We start from the raw sequence: 21,560 nt of genomic DNA on the forward strand, positions 1-21,560 counted from the left end.
TGCTGGAGTAGTAAATGACTCAGGATACTCTGCAGGGCTTACTGAGGGGGAAAGAAACTACCATAGTAATGGTATTAATCAATATTTAGAGCTCTAGAGGGATAATTTAGGAGTTTGGGATCAGCAGATACAAACTAGTATATATAAAATAGACAAACAACAAAGTCCTACAGTATAGCACAGGGAACTATATTCAATATCTTGTAATAAACTATAATGAAAAAGAATATGAAAAATAATATGTGTGTGTGTGTATATATATATATATATATATACACATATATGACAATCACTATGCTGTACACCAGAAACCAACACAACATTGTAAATCAACTACACTTCAATTAAAAAAATAGAAATCTTAGAGCAACTGCAGTGGTATAAAGAATTTTCCACAGATAGAAACAGGGTCACTGAAACAAACAAACAAACAAAACCAAGTACACAAGAGCATAAGATAAGCAAGCTGGGACACATAGAAAAAATTCATAAATACCTGTAAAACACCAGAATTGAACAATTCTTTTATTCACACTTTATTTTATTCATATCTGTTTTCACCAGTTAGTGAATAAAATGACCTGAGATCTGCAGTATTTTCTCTGTAAATTGTTATATAATAGCATTTAGGTTAACTGAATAGAAATCTATATCATTTATACTATAACTTGGTCATTTTCAACAATTAAGCATATCACCTTCATAAAGTTCTGAATTAAAGAATACTTCCAAGTATTTATGTTCAGATGTCTGGGGCTACCTAATTACTATAATCATATTTTGGAGCACATGGTCAGCAAAACTAGTTAGGTTACAGCCTTTAAAAATTATAACATAGCCACATTTACTTATTTTCATGTGCTACATGTGACACCTTGACTTGTGAAGAATTTTAACTGAAATGGAGAGCAGCTAGTTTTGCAGAAAAATGGGTAATGATGTGAACAAATTCATTTCCATGTATTTGTTATGTATCCAATTACAGACACCTATTTTAAGTTCATAAGATAAAGATATTTCTTTGTTTTCATACAATAAAGTTTCAAGCAAGGGACTGAATGAAGCGCCTATTTCCAGGAGACTGTTTTTGCCATTGAGAACTCTGTCTTCTTCAGGCATTTGCCGAATGATGCATTAGCAGGAGCTACAAGGATCACATTGTTTCACACCAAACAGCCTCTACACTTTGATTCATATATCACACATGTTCTGTTTCTTCCATTTCTGTTTTCACACCCACTACCTAAGTGCAAAGGGATTTGAAGACAAGTACCACAGTTTTCTAACTTTCAGCTGCTTTGGTTGTATTGAGGGAGGAAGTATGGAACATGTAAAAAATAGAATCAAAATTAAGGAGATCATATTTCTGTTTTATGCCCTGTGATACAGCAAAGTTCACTAAGTAACAATTACTCAAAACATTCATTTTAGATCATTTAGCTTCACTGAAAATCCCTTAAATGGGCCAATACAATTTTAAAAGATTATTTACTGTAGAGAAGAGGGAGCCGGATGTGTGAATTCATAGAATGTGAAGTAGGCTACCAATAATAATAAATGGTTGTTATATAAAAGAAATTGACATATAAGTCTCCGTATCTTTTGAGAACTTCAAACAAGGAAGTGAGTTTAAATGATTCCAGGAAAGTTTTCTTCTTGTAGATTCTGGGATATAATAATGAGGATGGATACATACTTTTCTTAATGGTGTTTAAAAATGCCTTCTATTAATGAGTCCTGAAATTTTTAGGAATATATTGCTTGGTGATTTCAGGATTCTCAAAAATTAATTAAACAGATAACCTTAGGGAGTCCTGTCTGATACTATTAATTCACACTTTTAAATTAATTTAAGTAAGTTCCTGATCCAGCACATAAACTGGCTGATTAATAGATGTTCAACTGCCTGACTAAGGTTGTACTCTAAAATAAAAGAATCAATTTTACAATGGAAGGGACCCTATGGACCATATAACTGAACCTTTCCATTTTACAGAGGATAGAAGTGAGGCTAGAAAATATTCCAGACTTTTTCAATACCACATAGTGGTAACATCCAATTCTCTATATAGTTCAGGCATCCTGATTTCCAAGTCAGTGCTTTTGCCACTGTATCTCTTTTGCCACTTTATCTGAATCTCTACAAATTTATAATGTGAACGTACTACCACTCCTCAGATCTACTTTCCAGGCAAATTTCCTAACCTCCAGAGTGCCTGGAAATAGACTCAAGTATCTGGTCTCCCACCATTGCACACAGTGTCTGCATAATTTCTTAACGACCGCAATGGAGCTTGTAGAGTGAAACAGTGAAAGCAGTACTTCGTCAAAGTTAACAAAATAAGAATGAGGAAAAGTGAACAGAAAAATCAAGTTATGAAGTGAGAGTGATTACTGCTGACCAGAGAGCATCATACCTAAAACATAGGAGGCACTTAATAAATATTTTTAAATAAATGAAGAGAGACAGAGGTATCCTTAAAAGATAAATGTGGATCCTTGTTAATCAATTTGTATCCTTCTATCCTAATTCATAATTTCTCCACATTAACAGTTTGCCATTCACTGAGCATTTATCAGCCTACCATGTAGATGTTCTCTGCTCCAGGAGACTCTGTCTTCATTTCCCCTCCTTGTAAGAAATACTGATGGACTACAGCTTAGCACTATTATCTTTATTTAATTACATTCTATTTTTCAACTTTATTAAAAGCCTAAAGAATCTATTAGAAGCAATGTCTAGTAGATCCTAAGACAGGTAGGCTGTCCAAAGGAAAAAAATGTCTTGAAAACATATTTACAACAATGTAGAAAAATATTTCCATACAAACACACTCACACACACACACACACGGCCAAGCAAAGAAGATGGAGAATAAACACAATATTATTTAGCACATAATGCCACTTAACATATCTAAACATATATTGACATAAAACAAAAATTCTATTTTTTCCCAGCAAATTTTTAATTAAAATAGAAATTTGGTCTCCAAAAATCATTGGCAGTGTACACTAGGGATTTTGAAGGCTGGAACATATTTCCTTTTAAAAAATATAAATTCTACACAGAAACTCCTCAATTTCTCAAAGATTAAAATCAAAATCCCACTGTTATGACTCATGAAATCCATAAAGCATTTTCTAGACTTTACAGGTGTAGATATCCTTGGTGTTCTCTTCAAGTAATCACTGACTACTAAGCCACTTGAAAAAGGAGCAAGACAATCACTCTTAAAAAGTAACAGACTTGATTGCAAAGGGAGGCCAAGAGAGAGCTCCAAAAGGGGGGACAAGACTTGACATTAGCGAGGCTCTGCCTAAAAGGCAACTCCATCACCACAGACCTGCCTAAAATAACCTGACTCAAATGAGCTACATTTGGCACCTTTCTTTGGTCCCTTGTATAGTATTAAAACAGAATTCCTAAATTGAATTTTAATATTGTTATTCAGAAAAACAAAGGATAACACAGTATCCTTTGGTACCTCTTCACAAACAAGCACAAGGTCCAGACCAGCCTCTGCAACTGCCCAACACAAGAGATGAACCTCAACGTCAGGAACTACCTCCCAAGCCAGGTCTTCAGTGTTAGGGCACCTTGGATAGCACGTGACTTTGGAGAGAATTAATATACCAATATCTGTATTTCCTCTTGTGAAAAGTGGCTGGGGGTGTCTAAGCAAACCTGAAGTTGTCTAGCCTCTTCAGATTTATTTATTTTCATTAAAGAGAGATTTATTGGCTTCTGAGTCATTTGTATTAATTCATATATATCTCTCCATATTTATGTTTAACCAAACAGGTGCGTAGGTACAAAGAAAATTCACTCTTGTCACTTGAAAAACCAAAACCCATTTGGTTAGAGCCATAAATTTACTTTATATGGGGCGCTATTAGTATTTGATGAAGAATTATAGAGACATACCTAGTCTGAAAGGTAATTCTTTGCCATAGCAAAACCTTTCCACATTTCATATGTCACCATCATTTTTCCTTGTCATGACATACTTTTATTAATTTGAATCAAATTGTCTAATTCTTATTGGAAAAAAGTACCCCAATGTGAAACAATGTAGAGATTCCCTATATTAGCGGCTGAGTGATTCATTAGGTCCAAGTAATTTCCAACAAGTACACATACTAGATAAATATTTAACAAACAGACATTACCTGATAGGTCCTTTATCAAGGGGCTCCTAGTTGATTTTTAAAAGGCTCTATTCCCAAACCTTCCACACATAATAAGGCTACAGCAATCTCTTGTATAATTGACACAGAAAATCTTGCAAAATCCTACTTTTAAATCAAATATTTGCATTTGGCACACATGCTCTTGTCAATAAATTTTCAGTTCTGAGAAACATAATCTAAATGAAATTCAGACACTTGACAACATGTGCTTATGGGGAAACCTGTGTAGATTCAGAGGATTTACAGCAATGCCCTAGAAACTACCTTAGTGTAATCATTGAAATTATTATCCTTTTGCTTTAATAACAAAAATGAGATTTTTAAAAAATTAGGCAGTATAAGACATAATGGTTCATATACAAACTGTCTCCTAATGTCCCTCAGTTGTGTGTGAAAACCAATCCCGAAAAGAAAAGTTGATGAAATGAGAAGAACTGATAGAATTAAGAAAATATGAGGCCTTATTTCTTCCCCTCTGGATATCTAGGCTCCCATAAGATTCCACATCCTCCACAGTTTTTTGATTTAAAAAAAAAAAAAGGAATGTTTATTTCACTACGTAATCTTTATGTCCAGGGAGAAAATTATGATGCTACCATTTGATTTAGTTAGGTCTTCCCTTGATTTGAAGATATCTGGGATAAAATGCATAATACTAAGTATTTATAAACGTGTTTGACTTTTCAACTGTATTAATAGCAAGAAAATAATATTTTTGTTTTCTTACTTACATGTGGGGAGTTAGCCAGAGTGACACAGACCTCACGGTCCCTCATACCGGCAAACAGAGTTGAGGCACAAGCCGCACCTTTCAGAAAGAACAAGCGCTTTCCAAATCCAAGATTTCAAAAATCTTACTTAAAAATACATAATCCTAAATGGGATATGTTTATCCTTTTCTCTACCCACTTGGTTTGCATTAGTGTGTGACCTAAACAGAAAGGAAAATGACTTTTTTAATAAGAGAAAACAATTTCAATCCTGGGGGATACATAAGAAACCAGCAGGAGGATTGTCAGTCTAAAGGCAAAAGGGAAACATTTTATCACTGATGAACTCCCTGAAGTCACATCCAATTTTATGTACATGCTTCTTCTCTACCCACCATTATTCTATTATCATTTTAATGTTTTTAGGCAAAGCATATGGCATAGCTCCAACCATAGTTCAGTAGCCACCTCCCTTTTATTGGGTCTCTTAACCCTATTTTGTCTCTCTATCCTGCTTTTTAATCTACTTGTGCTTTCATTCTCTACCTACCCTTTCTTTACCAGCTTTCATTTATCTTTAAAATGAAGATAGAAAAAGGAAAATTATGGAAAGAATCTGAAAAGGAATGCTGACATAATGTTCATGCCTATTGCAATTTTGAATATGCTGTTATGGTTTCCTTTATTTTAGACATTTCATACACAAAGAAATTGTAAATAACTGCATGGGAGGATGCAAGGGAGAAAATGAACCGAAAAATATGACATAGAGCAATTTGTGCAAGACTTTATGCTAAATCAAATAGAAAGTTACATTCTCAACCCTTTAAAAAGAAATAAAGAGTAGCCAGATTCTGATGGAATATATATCTAATAGTGAAGTGCAAATAAAATAAACGAGGAGGATCAACACATGTTGGGAACAGTATAAAATGCAGCTTGAACTAATAAGGGTTTGGATCTATTTAGTTATGCCAAATTGAAATATATCTACAAAGTGAACTCTGGTTTCCTAAGACCATGGTTTAGATGCATTGAATGTTTAAGCAGATCTCCCACTTTAATCACTTTAAATCATGCTCTTGTGGCTTAAGGATATTGATGCTCTTATGCACATGCACAAAACACTGAAGTTATGAATAATATATTTAAATTTTAAATCACTTCAAAATTGTGAAGAGTAATTTTTCTGTTAATTTTTCCTATAATTTCTATCTTTTCTCATTGTTAGTTTACCTCTCTAAATCATGAAAACTTCAGTGCATTTTGTTTATTTAATATGTTGCCACCTAAGGCACAGAAACAAATCTGATTATCAGATCAAAAGTGTTGACTGAGGTCACCAAATTATCATTGATAATATATGTATTATCCTAAGAGTAACTGAATTTCCTTTTCTGCACATCACAACTTGTAACACACTTTTCTGGAGGCATGTGTTTAGGGTGGAAAGTCCTTTGTCACAGGTTATTTCCTGTAACAATCAATTATATTTTGGTTTAGTTAGAGGACCAACATTTGTTTCACAGACCTTTTATTTTACCAGCTCAACTTCAAGCTGAATGTGTTCCTTTTAGAAAATACTAAATGTCCTCAGAGAGACCCAGTGGTTACTTAGGGGATTGTTCCCGCAGCCAAAATGATGTGTGGTGTGATTCTCTTGCATGCCACGTCATGGCACCACACAAGCAACCAGCGCTCACTGTTGTCCCTAGAAAACCACAGTAACTGCAAGCATTGCCTTTGTGGCCGTGCCAGAATGAGTTCCTGCCTCAGATATTCATTCATGAGCCATAACTTCACTCCTTGGATCTAAGCTTCACTGCAATGTGATGACTACAAAGAAGAAAGTATGTGTCCCCAAATGAATGTCATCCTGAGCTTACACACAAACATTTCTCCAGTTATAGGAGCTTGTTATTCACACTGGGGTAACTTCTCATATCTCTGATATTTCACAAGCACTCGCTGAAAGGTTGATAAATTGGAGAGATGGCATCTCCTTTTCTGTGGAGTCCTTTGCCAGCCTCCCCAAAATTGCCATGCTATATTATATAATACTTCCTTAGCCAGATTCCAAGAATTCTATAGGCTGTAATTTAATCCTAGGAAAACCAGAGGATATTAAATGATCTAAACTGTCTTAGCCAGAAATCTCTGATTTGGCTGCCCTTTGAAGTTTGTATCTGAAACTTTTTGATGTCTTAATATTGTTTTAGAAATTAGGGGGGAGAGTTGACTTTGTAAATCATTTTCGGATTGCAAAAATGACATTATGATGATGAATGGCACAAGGCTTTAAAAAAAGTTTTTTTGAATATTAAATTAATCACAAACCAAGGCTGTCTAACATTAGCTCCTGATAACTTAGAGATCCTGTAGCATTCCAGATGCTCTATGAAACAGAAATATTCTGTCTTTATTATGAGCACCTTTCCACATCTGCAATTCTGTTATACAATAAAGTCTTGTTCTTTTGTTGCAAAATTGCCCTGGTTCATTTTTTTATTATTAATTTAAACCATGTGGGTAAAGGGTAATCCAGTAAGCCATAGGATTTCAGATCAGAGCTTTCATACAATCATATGTAACATCAAACATCTGGATATTTAGATGAATAGGGATGGGGGAAAGTTAACAAGACCAAAAGCATTGTCTGAATGAATAGATTTCAATTGTACATAATTTTATTCACTTGAATATAACATTTTCTCAGCATATCTTCTTTAAACAATAGCCAGGTTAGAAGAGAAATAAAAATTCATAGCCCAATTGTATCAATCACCAAATATAAATGTATAATAACCAAATAGCTTTCAGTAAAACACTTTAAAGTTCTTGCTATAAATTGCTGAGTAGCCTAGAATCACTTTTATTACATATAAAAGCAAGTTTAACAATCCATTTAAGGAAAACATGATCTACAAGTTTTCTTGGAGCACTAAGTCACAATGTTGTCTATTTGACATAAAACCTGCCCCAGAAACATTTTGCCTTTAAGGCATATTATTCAATTATACACAACAATTAGTATTTGTCTTCCTCTGTTTTTTGCCAGTCCCTGCACTTTTCTAACCCTACTTCCATAAAAGTTTTGGGGAAAAAATGTCATAATTGTATACAATTGAGAAGAAAAAATCTGTTGGCTTGTTTCAATTTTTCACATTTTTCCAAGGTACCTAAAACTTGCAGATAATAAATAATGTAACAAGAATGTTTAAGTATCTTGCTAATGAATGATTATCTCCTGAGTTTTAGAAATCTGTTTAAAGCAGAAAGGTGCACAGAAACTTAAGCAAAACTATTCTTACTAAATATGCTAGATTAATATTGTTTAATATTAAAATGATATTGAGAATAGTAAAAGATCCTATTCAGTACCAAAAAGGGAAACATAATAGATCCATCCCAAAAAATGTTTAAGTTGACCCCCAAATCATATAAAGCGCCTACCGCAGTCCAAATCAATTTATTTCTAAAGCATAAGGCAGATACGAAAGCAGCTATTCTTGAAGGTTTGCCTGAATGGATGTTATTTGCATTCTGTAACCCAGATGCTGTGTATTTTACTGCAGATGCCAGGTGTGGACATTCAAAAGTAAAAACCTAGAGATCAAAGAAACAAAGGTTGATCCTGTTGAAATATTTAGCCACAAGTCATTCATATGACTAGAGACTTTTTGTTTCATGAGGTGTTTACATCCTTTGTTGTTAAAGCTATTTATTACCTTTGAAAACAGTTCACCTTCCTCTTTGGAATACTATAGAGTGTGACACGGTCTTAATGTGTGTTAAGGAAACATCCATGTTTGCAATGGAAATCACCACCATTACTGAAAAAAATACATTCAATCTTTTGTGTTAAAAAATAAAAACAGGTCAATGTTTTACTTAAGAAAGAGGTAGCCTAGGCACATATATAAAATGTGACATAAACTAGAGGGATATGGAAACATAAAGGCTTAAGTAAATGGGAAGAAGAAAATGAAAGTTATAAAACTCAACTAGCTCCAAAAGACAGCTGGACAAGGAAGAGCTGAAACCACAGTCATAGTTTCCATGGCAGTGTGCTCTTTTTCTTCTGGACAATCCTCAATGGAATTGACTCTCTGACTTCAGCATCTCCTCATTCATTAATTCAACAAATGTTTACTGAGTACTTTCTGAATGCCAAGCAATGTACACACCAGCAGAAACAAAGTAGTTCATTCCTTCAAGGAACTTACAGTCTATTGGAAAAGAAGACAACTGCACTAAATTTTTCAGTATAGTGGAACAGGTGTTAGATTAAGCAAAATTCAGGTAGCCACAGAAACATTAAGGAAGGAAATATATGACTGTTTTGGTGCATCTGAGTAGACTTTCCAGAGTGATTTCCACTCTGAGAGTAGAAAAACAAACATTAGGTATTAGTCAGAGAAGGAGGAAGAGGTGATTGATCCTGGCAGGAGGTAGAGATGTGAGACTTTCCAGAAAAGATAAAATACAGCAAGCAGATGTAACCAGACACAGAAAATGAGAACTCCACAGCAAGCAATGGGGAGAGCTAATGTGTAAGATGTAAAATCTATCTCCAGATCATGAAGAATTGTATATCTCTCCCCATCTCCACTACCCCAGGAAGGGAATGTCAACTCTGCTTAACCTGCACTGTTTATTACTCAGTTCAACCTTAGGCAAGGAATTATTTTAAGTATCATCTGAGCACCCCTGAAGACTTAGAGAGTCCTCTACTCCCTGGTCCAGACTGCAAGGCATACAGTCTTCCAGAATGTAGACTTAATCTATTTAAAATGAAAGAAAGTCATAGGAAGAATTTTACATTGGTATCCAAATATTGAATACTTAACTCAAGAAAACAATTTTTATATCTTTAGGATAATTGCAAATCCCAGTGGGGAAGGACTGGGATTCCCTTGGACTTTTTACTTGAAAATGGAGAAACCATGGACTTAATCTCTTTTTAAACAGTCTCTCTTCCTGCTAGCTTTTATTTCTAGTATTATTAGTTACATGGTGATGATAATTGTAATAATAATCATAATAATAAACTTCATTGAACATCTCTTATCTGTCAGGGACTCCCCTAAGTTTTTCATGAAGTCTCTCATTTGTTCTTCACAATAAAGAATTATAAACTGGTTACAGTCATTATCTTCATTTTGCAGATCTTAAGATACTGAGCATCAGTGATCTAGATAGATCATAGGTTTGATAAGCACAAATCCAAGACGCAAAGATAAGACACAAATTCTGAAAGTATACGGATAGGTAATGTTAAAATTTCACATACTCTGATAACACCCACACAGTCCCAGATGGAGAAAGGAATAAAGATTCATCTTACAAAATAAAAACTTTACAAATCTATAGAGTCCCACAGAAAAATGCTGAATGTTTCCTGTGAGGTGATGAAAGAATTTCTCAGAAATACACTCTTTAATATTATAAGAACTGAATCATTTTCAGGTTCATCAAATTTATCTGCAATACTAACACATTTGTCTTCTTTGATTAACAGATCACTGCAATAATGTTTCAAGCTTAGTCCAATCCTTAAACATTCAGAAACCACTCACTATCTCCTGCTCTTTGTCCTAGTTATCATAGAAAGAAATAAATTATTTTAGTAAAAAGAGAGCACACATGACCTCATTGACACATTTTATTTTTGTGCAATTATCATAACACCTTATAAGCCTGAACAATTTGGAGATCAAGTGTTCCTGTTGCCTACTGCTGTATCTCAATCACTTCAAAAAGTGAATGGCCTAAAACATTTATTTCTCATTGTTCTGTGGGCTGACAGAGTTCAGCTGAAGGGGTTCTTGTTTGGGGTCTCTCATTGGATTACAAACCAAGAGTGGTCAGGGCTAGGGTCATCTAAAGCCTTCCTCATCCACACAGCTCATGCCTTTGCTAACCTGTTTGGAATAGCCAGGGGCTAGCTAGACATTTATCTAACTCTCTGTGTGGTCATCTGGGCTTCTTCTTAGTGTAGTTCACCAAGTACAATCAGTCGTCTTCTTACATGGAAGATGGCTGCCCCCAGAATGAGTATTTCAAGAAGTTAGAAATGGAAACTGCCAGTTTCTTAAAAGCAGGGCTTAGAAACAGACACAAGGCCACATTGTCATATTCTATTAATCAAAGAAGTCATGGAAGGAGGGAAGAGACTTTACCTCTCAGTGGGAGAAAGATCAAATAATCCGTGACCAGCTTTAATCTATCACACTAAGCTCTTGGCCTGAAATAAAGCCTAAACTTCAAATTTTATTTTGAAAAAAAAAATTCACTTTCTAAATTTCTAAAAGAAGAGAAGTAAAAAAGTAATGAAATTCACTGTGTTTAATCACTGTTCATAGGAAGAAAGTAATTTATTTTCCATTAGAAATTAAAGTTTTAATTAGCCTATAACTAGTATATAATGGTGACTAGTGGTCTAAGTGTACTTTTTCATTTTAGCCACTAGTCTGAATATCTGATGGACGGTGTTATTCATGGATCATAAATTCAACTCAGCCTAGATGAACTGGCAAAGATACCAAGATTTAAGATTATAGGGAATAAAATGGCAATTCTTTCAAAGTACTTAAAATTATTTTTTAAAATAAGAAGTTATAATAGACTACATAACAAAAAATTATGCTTCTTTCAAATGACTTTATAATGATAACAACGATCTTCATACACTTCCATGGGAGAATTTTTCTTTCCTTAAGTATTTTTTAATGACCATTTAAACAATACTCAATATTCACACAGAATTTAGACCACACCATAATAGTTTGATTCACTTCATTAGTAAGTCTGTGGGAAAATCAGTGGCCCCTTAATTTGGTATTAAAAGCTTTCTTCCTTTGGCCTTTAATTTAAATTCCCAGGGAGAAACAAAGGATATGAGTCTTTAAAGTTACACATATGAATGTGGGCTATCTCAAATGTAGCATTAACAGTGCTGTTTAATGCTGAATAAAATTTATGACCCAGTCCACAAGGGAAGCTGAATGAGGATTGTTTGTGATGATAAGAAATAGGAGATCTCTGAGTCTACCACTGGGAAAGAAGACAGATAAAGTGTGTAAATGCATACTATAAACTATTATGTGGCAATAGGGAAAATACTGAATAGATTTAAAAAGAGCAACATAGATCTTTATAAAAATGTTGAATAGAAAAAATAAGAAACAAAATTAAATCTATATAACAAAATTTATGAAAACTAAAAATCTACACAACAATATAAATAGTTTTTACAAAAATAAATACAAATAGAAGGATACACCTCAAACACACTTCAAGGTTGTCCATAAGGATGAGGATATGAAAGGGAAATTTCAGATAAAATGAGATATATTTTAAAATAAACAAATAAATAGAGAAGCTCTGCACAGATCAATGACAATGATTTGTCATAAACTGAGAAGTTATGTTTGATTCTGCCCTCTTCCTGAAATAAAACAAAATATGATCCAATTACTGCCATCAATTATAAAAGTATGCATGACTAGATATTACAGATTCCATTCTAGAGATGGATAAACTAGTTATTAGTTAAATGCTATATTGGGCAAATAAAACTATTAGAACATCACTGTACATAAAAATTAGTTATATTAGAATAATACGTTTAATAGGGAATTAAAAGGCCTGCTAATCTTCCATGATTTAGTCACACCTTTCCAGCTTAAGTTAATGGGCTCTTTAAAGTATATTTTAAATGTTGGCCTATGTCCAAAAAGTCACTTCAAGAGACTAATCAAAAAGACATTAACTTGGAGAGGATTGTGGGAAGATGATGGGGTAGGAAGCACCAGAAATCTGTCTCCCCATCTAGACAGCAATTACACTAGTAGAAATCTGTCTGATGTAACTATTCTGGAACTCCAGAGTTTACTGACAGCTTGTAACTCCCAGGAGAAGGGCTGGATGGTAAATTACGGTTAATTTTGATCATTTCAGCTCTTAGCACAATAGCACTACCCTTTCCTACTCCCAGCAGGCAGCCCTGCAGGCTTGCCAGGAGCAGCTTGCAGTTTGCAGGACCCACAGTGGGTAAAAAGGACCTTTTCCTCCAAACACTGGGGATCGGTGCCCTGATCACTGATTGCTGCTTCTAATCAAAGAGATGTAAAGAGGCAGGTAGTCGTTTTTATTGTATCTCTCCCTGTAATAGGGAAGAACAAATCTGACTCTGTATGAGATTTGTCCCTTTAGCTCTAACCCTGTTTCCTGGGCTTAGTCATACTGGTTCTGAACCTCCTATAAAAGAATGTTGCCTAGAGCTTGAAATATGCAGAATAGCCCATTCTTAAGGCTCCGACCTGAGGGTATAACACTTTTCCATTCATATAGAGATCAAAAGCTGCAGAAGAGAGAAAAATATTTGTATTGTTGGAGGTTTACAGGAACATCATGACCTAACATACGTGAACAGCTGCAAGAACAAAGCATTCCAACACCAAGAAGTTTGCAGCAACCAGCCACACCCTCTCCCCTTTTTAGTATAAAAGGAGCCTGAATTCTGACTTGGATAAGATGGTTCTCTAGGACATTAGTAGGCCATCTTGTTAGTCAGCTAGCTTTCCAAATACAGTCATCATTCCTTGCTCCAGCACTGCATCTCTTGATTTACTGGCTTGTCATGCAGCAAGCAGAATGAGTTTGGACTCAGTAACATCTCCATTACTGCAAGCCCTAGACCTACAATACTCTTAGAAGAAAACATAGGGGAAAAGCTTCATGGCATTGGATTTGACGATTATTTCTTGGATTTGACACCAAAGGCACAGACAACAAAAGAAAAAAAACAGACAAACTAGACTTCATGAAAACTTAAAGATTGTATACATCAACAGACACTATGAGCAAATTAAAAAGGAAATTCACAGAATGGGATAAAATATTTGCAAACCATATATCTGATAATTGATTGACATCTAGAATGTGTAGAGAACGCTTAAAACTCAAAAACAACAGAAAACAACCCAATTCGAAAACAGGCAAAGGAAGAAACATTTTGCTAATATATATATGTATATGTATGTATATATATATATACACACACACAAATGGCAAATAAACACATGAAAAGATGCTCAACATCACTAACCATTAGGGAAAAACAAATCAAAACTACAACGAGGTATCAACTCATATATGTTAGGATGGCTACTATAAATAAAAACAGAAAATAACAAGTGTTATTGATGTTGAGAAATTGGAACCCCTATATGCTGTTGATGGGAATATAAAATGATATAGATGCTGTGTAAAAACATATGGTGATTTCTCAAAAAACTAAAAACAGAATTACCATTTGATCCAGCAATTCTACGTCTAGGTATATAGGCAAAAAAAATTGAAAAAAAAAGGTCTTGAGGCAATACCAGTATACCCATGTTCATAGCAGCATTATCAATAGCTTAAACAAGGAAGCAATCCAAGCATTCATTGGTGGATGAATGGATAAATAAAATATGGTATGTACATACAATGGGATATTATACAGCCTTAAATGGGAAGGAAATTCTGACATATGCTAAAACATGGATGAACCTTGAGAACATTAAGTGAAGTGAAATAAGCCAGTCACAAAAGACAAATGCTGTATGATTCCACTTATATGAACTATTCAGAATAGTGAAAATCATAGAGACACAAAGTAGAATGGTGGTTACTACAAGTTTCGGGGAGGGAAGGAATGAGGAGTTATTGTTTAATGGCTATAACAGAGCTCCAGTTTTGCAAGATGAAAAGAGTTCTAGAGACGTTTGTTGGTGATGATTGTACAACAATATGAATACATTTAATACCACTGAATTGTACACTTTAAGTGGTTAAGATGGTAAATTTTATCTTACATGTATTTTACCATAATAGAAAAAAAATGAGGAAAAAAGGGAGGAAGGGGATAGGAAGGCTCATGGCAATCAAAGATCTACTACATTTCTGAAAGACAGCTAAACAAATATTTAAATTCCTTGATTAAAGCCAGACCACTTGCCTGAGAGTGATTTACCATGACCGTTGGCTCTGCTTTCTGGCTTATGTTTAAACCTGAAGAACTCTGTCTGATTCATGCATGCAGAAGGTTGAAGACCCAGAGACCTCCTTTCATTATAAAACGACTCTGTTCCTTAAATTCAAGTTAGTATAGTTTCCTTCAAAACCTAGTGGGTTTCTTGTTTATCATATTATAGTCCATATCACACTGCATATGAATGAATTAAAGTGAATCGCCAAGGAAAGGAAAAGTTTACTTCTAACAAGGCTAGACAGGTATAAGAAACTATGTTAAAATTGAAACTTCATAATACAATCATTAATAAAGATTTTATACATTTTTCTAACATGGGTCTACAGGTGCAGAAAATTTTAATTGTTTTTGATGGCATTATGTAAATCGGCTGCAAATCTATAAGAAAATTTGAAGAACACTTTGTTGGTATTTATAAATTCAGAGTTTTTTTCAATTTTGTAATACCCTTTTGAATTCAATATTAATAACACTGAGTTATCACAGGTTGAAACTGATACGTGTTTGCTTTAAATTCCTATCAATTCCTCTAAAACAGACAAGTTTCACAAACTGAATGTGAATGTGAAAGGAAAATGATTTGGGGTTCTCAATTACATTTTTGGAAAACTTTTAAGTATATCTGGAACAATCTGAGTATTTGAATCTTCTTTTTCAACTGTAAAGTTTATGAAATTTAAATGTGGATCTAGTGTATCTAATAAAATTTAATGTCTTGAGATGCCTATAAGTGTAAAATACACACTAGATTTTGAATACTTAGTACTAAAATAATATAAAAAGCTCATTAATAATTTCATATTAATTGTTGAAATGATAAATATTTTGATACATAATTTGAATACATCTTTGTATACACCTATTTCAGTTGAGGGTGTTAGAGGAATACTGCAGGATGAAGGGGGCTCCTCTTCATGATTCTGACTGCTGAGCTTTTTATCTTGCTCTTGCTGCACAGGCATCAGCAGTGTGGGTGTTTGAGGACATCTGGTGATACTTTGCGTTAGCCAGATATCCAGAGCACACAGTCCCTCTGCAAACTCACAGCCCCACCTCAGGCCCAGTGATCACCTTCCCTTCAGACAGACATTGCTTGTTCCAGGTCTCACACCCAGAGTGCCTCAACTTTCTCTGAGCATTACCACACTTCCAAGGACTGTTTCTTGCTGCTCAGTGACTATGGAGCTTCTCTGATCCAGGAAACTTCTTGTCATCCAGTGGGTTGAAATCATACTTTCTCCAGGGGAGTCTAAAACTCAGCTTTGGAGTAGGGTCACCATTCCAAGGTTATCCCTCCTTGAATACTCTCCCTCAGCTCTAGCGTTACCTTTCAGGGTTCTCTTTATATCTTCATATTTACTCTCCTTTCTTAGCTTAACAATTCTTTATATTAAACTTTCTCTGTTAAAATGACTATGTGATTTCTGTCTGCTGATTGGACTCAAACTGTTATAGAGTATAGGTATATGTGTTGCTTATATTATGTTTACTTTATACACTCTATAGAATATAACTAGAGAAGGCTGGAAGAGCAAGTTTAAAAAACTTGTAAACAATGATTAAAATTTTTAATTATATTTAATGAGATTAAAAATTGAGAATCATTTCAAGCTTCAAGAGACAAATAAAGTCCTTAAATTGGAACTTCAAAATGGTACTGAAATATGATTCTACCTAAGATTCAAAGATTTTGTTGGAGAAATTCTGGAAACTCTTACCTGATTGGTTATAGCATTTATCCCACAGAAAGGTAATTTAATTCCTACACCTCAACTGAAAAGAATTGAGAGAAAGTGGTAGATAATGATCAAACAAACAAAACTGAGAGTAACACTGGCAAGCTAGTCTTTATACAAAATAGGTATGTTTGAAAAAGACAATGTGATAGTGAAAATGATGCCAATTTGTACACATAAGTAGCCATACTCAAAATATGAATATCTGGAAAAATGGTTTATTTGTTTACTTCTTACAAACTACTAGTCCAGGCTTCAAGTAGTATAAGTGAGCACAAAGTAGACCATAAAATAAAACCATGTTTTAACCTTATATGTGAACTTAAGTAAGCCTCAAATATTCAGATATAAACAACCTACTGCTTAGAAATCTATCATACTCCTAGAAAAGGCACTAATCATTATAGCCTATTAAGAACTGCCCCACCAAATTATTAAAAGTTGGAAAACAATCTCATTATTGATTCCTAAGAAAAAAAAATACCTAATACTGCCTATATGAGCAATGCTATAACGATAGTTGATTTCATGTTCAATGGGAAACATATCTAATACTATTTCTGTCAAAAATACTAATTAATTTTGTTCTACGTGTCTAAAAATGCAATTATTTGGATTTTTTTCCAACATCAGTAACAATAATCTTCCTAACATGAAACAGATTAAAGATCATACTAATCAAAAACAATACTCATTAAAGAGCAAAGAAAGGAAATTTCACAGCACTGCAAGTTTCAATGCACTCCAAGTTCAGTCATGCAAGGACCAGAATATTAAGCCATGAAAAAATAATCCATGAAAAACTGCTGATTCCATGTTCTTGGGACTGAATATAGCCTGAAAAAATATGTTTTAGAAAATTTGTTATTATATAACTACTTGGGTTACGTGGTTTTCATATTTTTTAGTCCATTTACTAAAATCATTGGTCCTACATTTAATTGCTCACCACATAGAGAGGCTTTCCAAGCTTCAAAAATATTAGAATCACATTAAATGTCATCAAAGGTTAGGATGAGAATTGCATTAGGTTACATACTGAAGATAAATGTAAATAAGACAGTTTTAAAAACATGCTTAGTATGTATGACCCACTAAAAATTATTTAAAATTATGATATGAAGGCCATTTCCAGAGTTACTAAAATCAATTAAGTAATCTAAACAATAGGCAACAAAGCCATGTCACTGAATTACCAGTGGCATAAAACAGGGAGACTGAATTCAAGAAATACATAGTTAGATCATGGACCTGAATTGTAAGCTGATAACTTTTAAGGTTTTGAGAATTCCCAAGTCTATACCTCAGGAACCCGGATCTATTCTCAAGTCACTAGAAAACACATCTTCAAATTCCCTGGTTTGTGATTCTAATTCTTGACTGTGCACCAATCTTCTGTGTACCGCTCATCAACTCAGGAAAGCTAGAGAAGTAGCTCAAGGAAAGCTTTGCCTATTTTTTTTTCTCAGTAAAGCTGCTTCATTGATATATAACTCACATATAATAAGTTGTACCTTTTCACATACAATTTGGTAAGTTTTAACATAGGTATACATCTGTCAAATCATCAGGACGATCAAAATAATGAGCATATCCATTACTATCAAGCTTCCACATGTCCTTTTGTAATTTCTCCCTCCGAACCACATACCCTCATTCACTGGCAACCACTGATCTGCTTTCAATTATTATACACTAGTTTGCATTTCCTAGAACTTTGTATAAATGGAATCATAAAATATGTACTCTCTTTTGCTCTGTCTTCTTTAACTCAACATAATTAAGATTCACCTATGTTGAAGCATGTTAAATAGTCCATTCTTTTTTTATTATTGAGTAGTATTCGATTATTTAGATACATCACTGTTTAACCATTCATCTGATGTTGGACATTTGAATTGTTTCCAGCTTGGGACTATTAAAGTAAAGCTGCTATGAACAGTCATGTAAAACATGTATGCTTTCATTTCTCTCGGGTAAATACCTAAGAGTTAATGGCTGGATCATACAGTAATCATGTTTAACTTTCTAAGAAACTGCTAAATTGATTTCCAAGTAGACATACCATTTTACATTTCAACCATTTTATATTCCAGAGCATAAGAGTTCCAGTTTCTCCATATACTCACCAAAACTTAGTATCCTCAGTCTTTTTAATTTATCCATTCTGATAGGTAGTAGTAGTATCTCGCTGTGGTTTTAATTTGTTATCTTCCTAATGACTAATGATGTTGAGCTTCTTTTCATGCACATATTGTCAGGAATATATTTTCTTTGTAAAAATGTCCAAAAATTTGCCTAACTTTTTCTTTTTCTCATAATTGAGTTTTGAAAGTATTTTTAATATATTCTAAATACATTTCCTATGTATTCAGATATGCAATTTGCAAATAGTTTCTCTTAATCTGGTCTTCTATTTTCTTTCTCTTACTAGTGTTTTTTGAAACAAGTTTTAATTTTGACTAAGTCCAACTTGCAAATTTAGTATTTTTATGGATCATGCCTTTGAAATCATATCTAAGAAATCTCTGCATAATTCATGATCACAAAGATATTTCTCTTATGTTTTTTTCTAGAAGTTTTATAGTTTCACATTTTACGTTTAAGCCTAAGATCTGTTTTGAGGAGCACTTGATTTTATCCCAATATACATAAAATTAAACTTACTGATGTGGTGCCACTGAAGAAAAGTATGGTGGTTAGTTAGGTGGCCAAAATTAAAATCAAAGGTTGTGTGATATAGAAAGACTTGGGGTTTGTTTTGAAATCTTACGGTTTTTGGTTTTTTTTTTTTTTAAGAGCACTAACTACATAATCTCTGAATTTATTTCCTACCTAGAGAACTGGAGAATAAAACCCACAAGGATATAGTACTAGGTGTGCAGAGACCGTCTGTCAGAAGGCCTGGAGAGTAGCTATGGTCTATCTCTGGAATTCAAAGAGCCCAAGCATGTCAAGAACAAGGGAAAAGGTGAGAGATTAATCTGGAGAGGTGGAAAGAAATCCAATTACTGAAGACCTCATAAATTGCATCAAAAATTTCTAATTCCATCCTAAGAATGGAACTGGAATGGAATGCAATGTGTGCAGTGGGATAAGATATCCACAGACCAGTTAGGAAATGTAAAAAATTTCAGGCAGATGCACGACATAATGTAAGTCAGGGGTGGAGGATGAGTTATACCACAACCAGAGGCAAATCATCAGGCATGAGAAAGTATATTCTTAACATGGCTAAGAGACAGAATGTGAGAGTTAATGATTAGGAGACAGAGGGAGTTTGGAGGGTCTTTAACGATACTCAAAGTATTTCATATTATACAAATAACAAAATTAAATATTGAGCAGATTTAAGGTTTTGTGTGGCGAAGTATCACAGAAGTTCTTTAGTTTGATAATAATATGCCCCTGGATTAAAAGAAATGGTGATGAATTTCAAGGACGTTTGGAGATAACTACAGATACTGAATCAAAGCAATTCAGAACTGGGCTAGATTTGTGAAAATGGGAATTGAAATCAGAACAAAAATCTCTTTATTTTTAGATTTAAAGCCTCAAAATTTATCCACAGGTACTCATTAAACCAACCCATTTCTCAGTTCTGCCTTATTTATAGATGACTGCCTCTTATAAGCCTAAAATATTATTTAGCTGTCAAAATGTTTTGTATATTTTAAGTACCCTTTTTATAGCAGTTTGTAACATTCTCTGTATTATGTAAACCATTCCTTACTACATTTAGAATCATTTCAACCCACATAATTTTGATTAAGCTTAGCATCTCAGCTTTAAGAACCATATCCATCCATTGATTTATATCCTAACCTGTTTAAGCATTTAATAGATTAATGGAAATAAAATAACTAACAGTAAAATAAAACAATTTAACTTCTTCATGATTATCGTTATCAACGAAGTCAGAATGGTAACAGACTGAAGCATATACATTTTACTTCCCTTTACAGAAAACATTCTTAAGAAATTGAGCTGTGCGATGAAGAAAATAAATTCTATGTGCTATAATTTGAGATTTGGTTTTGACGATTTGATCCAAAATTGGTATTACAGAAACCAATATTGCTTTTTTCCTCTAAGTTATCTAAATTGTCTAAATTATCATTATTGTTTTCAAAACCAAAAAGCTACAGCACGTCAATGAAACTAATGCTCACGTTCAAAGAAATTATCATCACCACAGACTTAAAATTCATGAATGACAATTCAGTAACTGTACAGATAAATATACATCCTTCAGCATACTCTGTGTGTGTGTGTGTGTGTTTGTGAAATGACTGAAGCTTGAATCCATTAAGAAATGCTGCACCATACTTAAAAACCCCAGGAAGTCATTTAAGAGATCACCTGATACACAAACTTAGAATATTAATATGACCACTGATTATGTCTTGGCAATATAAGGGTGATAAGAAAACACTCAGCATCACCTGCAGTAACAACCAGGACTTTACAGATCACATTTCCATCACTTGCAAGATGGATAAGATGAATGGAAAGAATTTTTCTTTTCAATTTAAGTGATACTTTAATCATTATCTTTCGAAGCTCAGGGGGAAATCTTTGGTGTAATATATTTAAAAATCTATTTCTTTTCTTAGTATAAGCATTTATTTAACTTGACTTTAATATGACCATATTTTTATTTTTACTATTTATATAAAACAAAGTTTCACAGGATAATAGCTCAACACAAATATTGTAGTTGTGTTATTATTGATTCTAAATGCGTCTCATCTTTCTTCTTGTTGGAAATGCTTACTGAACCGATTCTACAGCAATATAACTGATTAAACGATATACCATAAGGTCAGAAAGAAAGCAAATTTAAAGTAAGAGTTCACTATTTATGCAATACTGCTTTCC

This window comes from Vicugna pacos, chromosome 7 (genome assembly GCF_048564905.1).
Source record: "Vicugna pacos chromosome 7, VicPac4, whole genome shotgun sequence".
NCBI classification, from domain to species: domain Eukaryota; kingdom Metazoa; phylum Chordata; class Mammalia; order Artiodactyla; family Camelidae; genus Vicugna; species Vicugna pacos.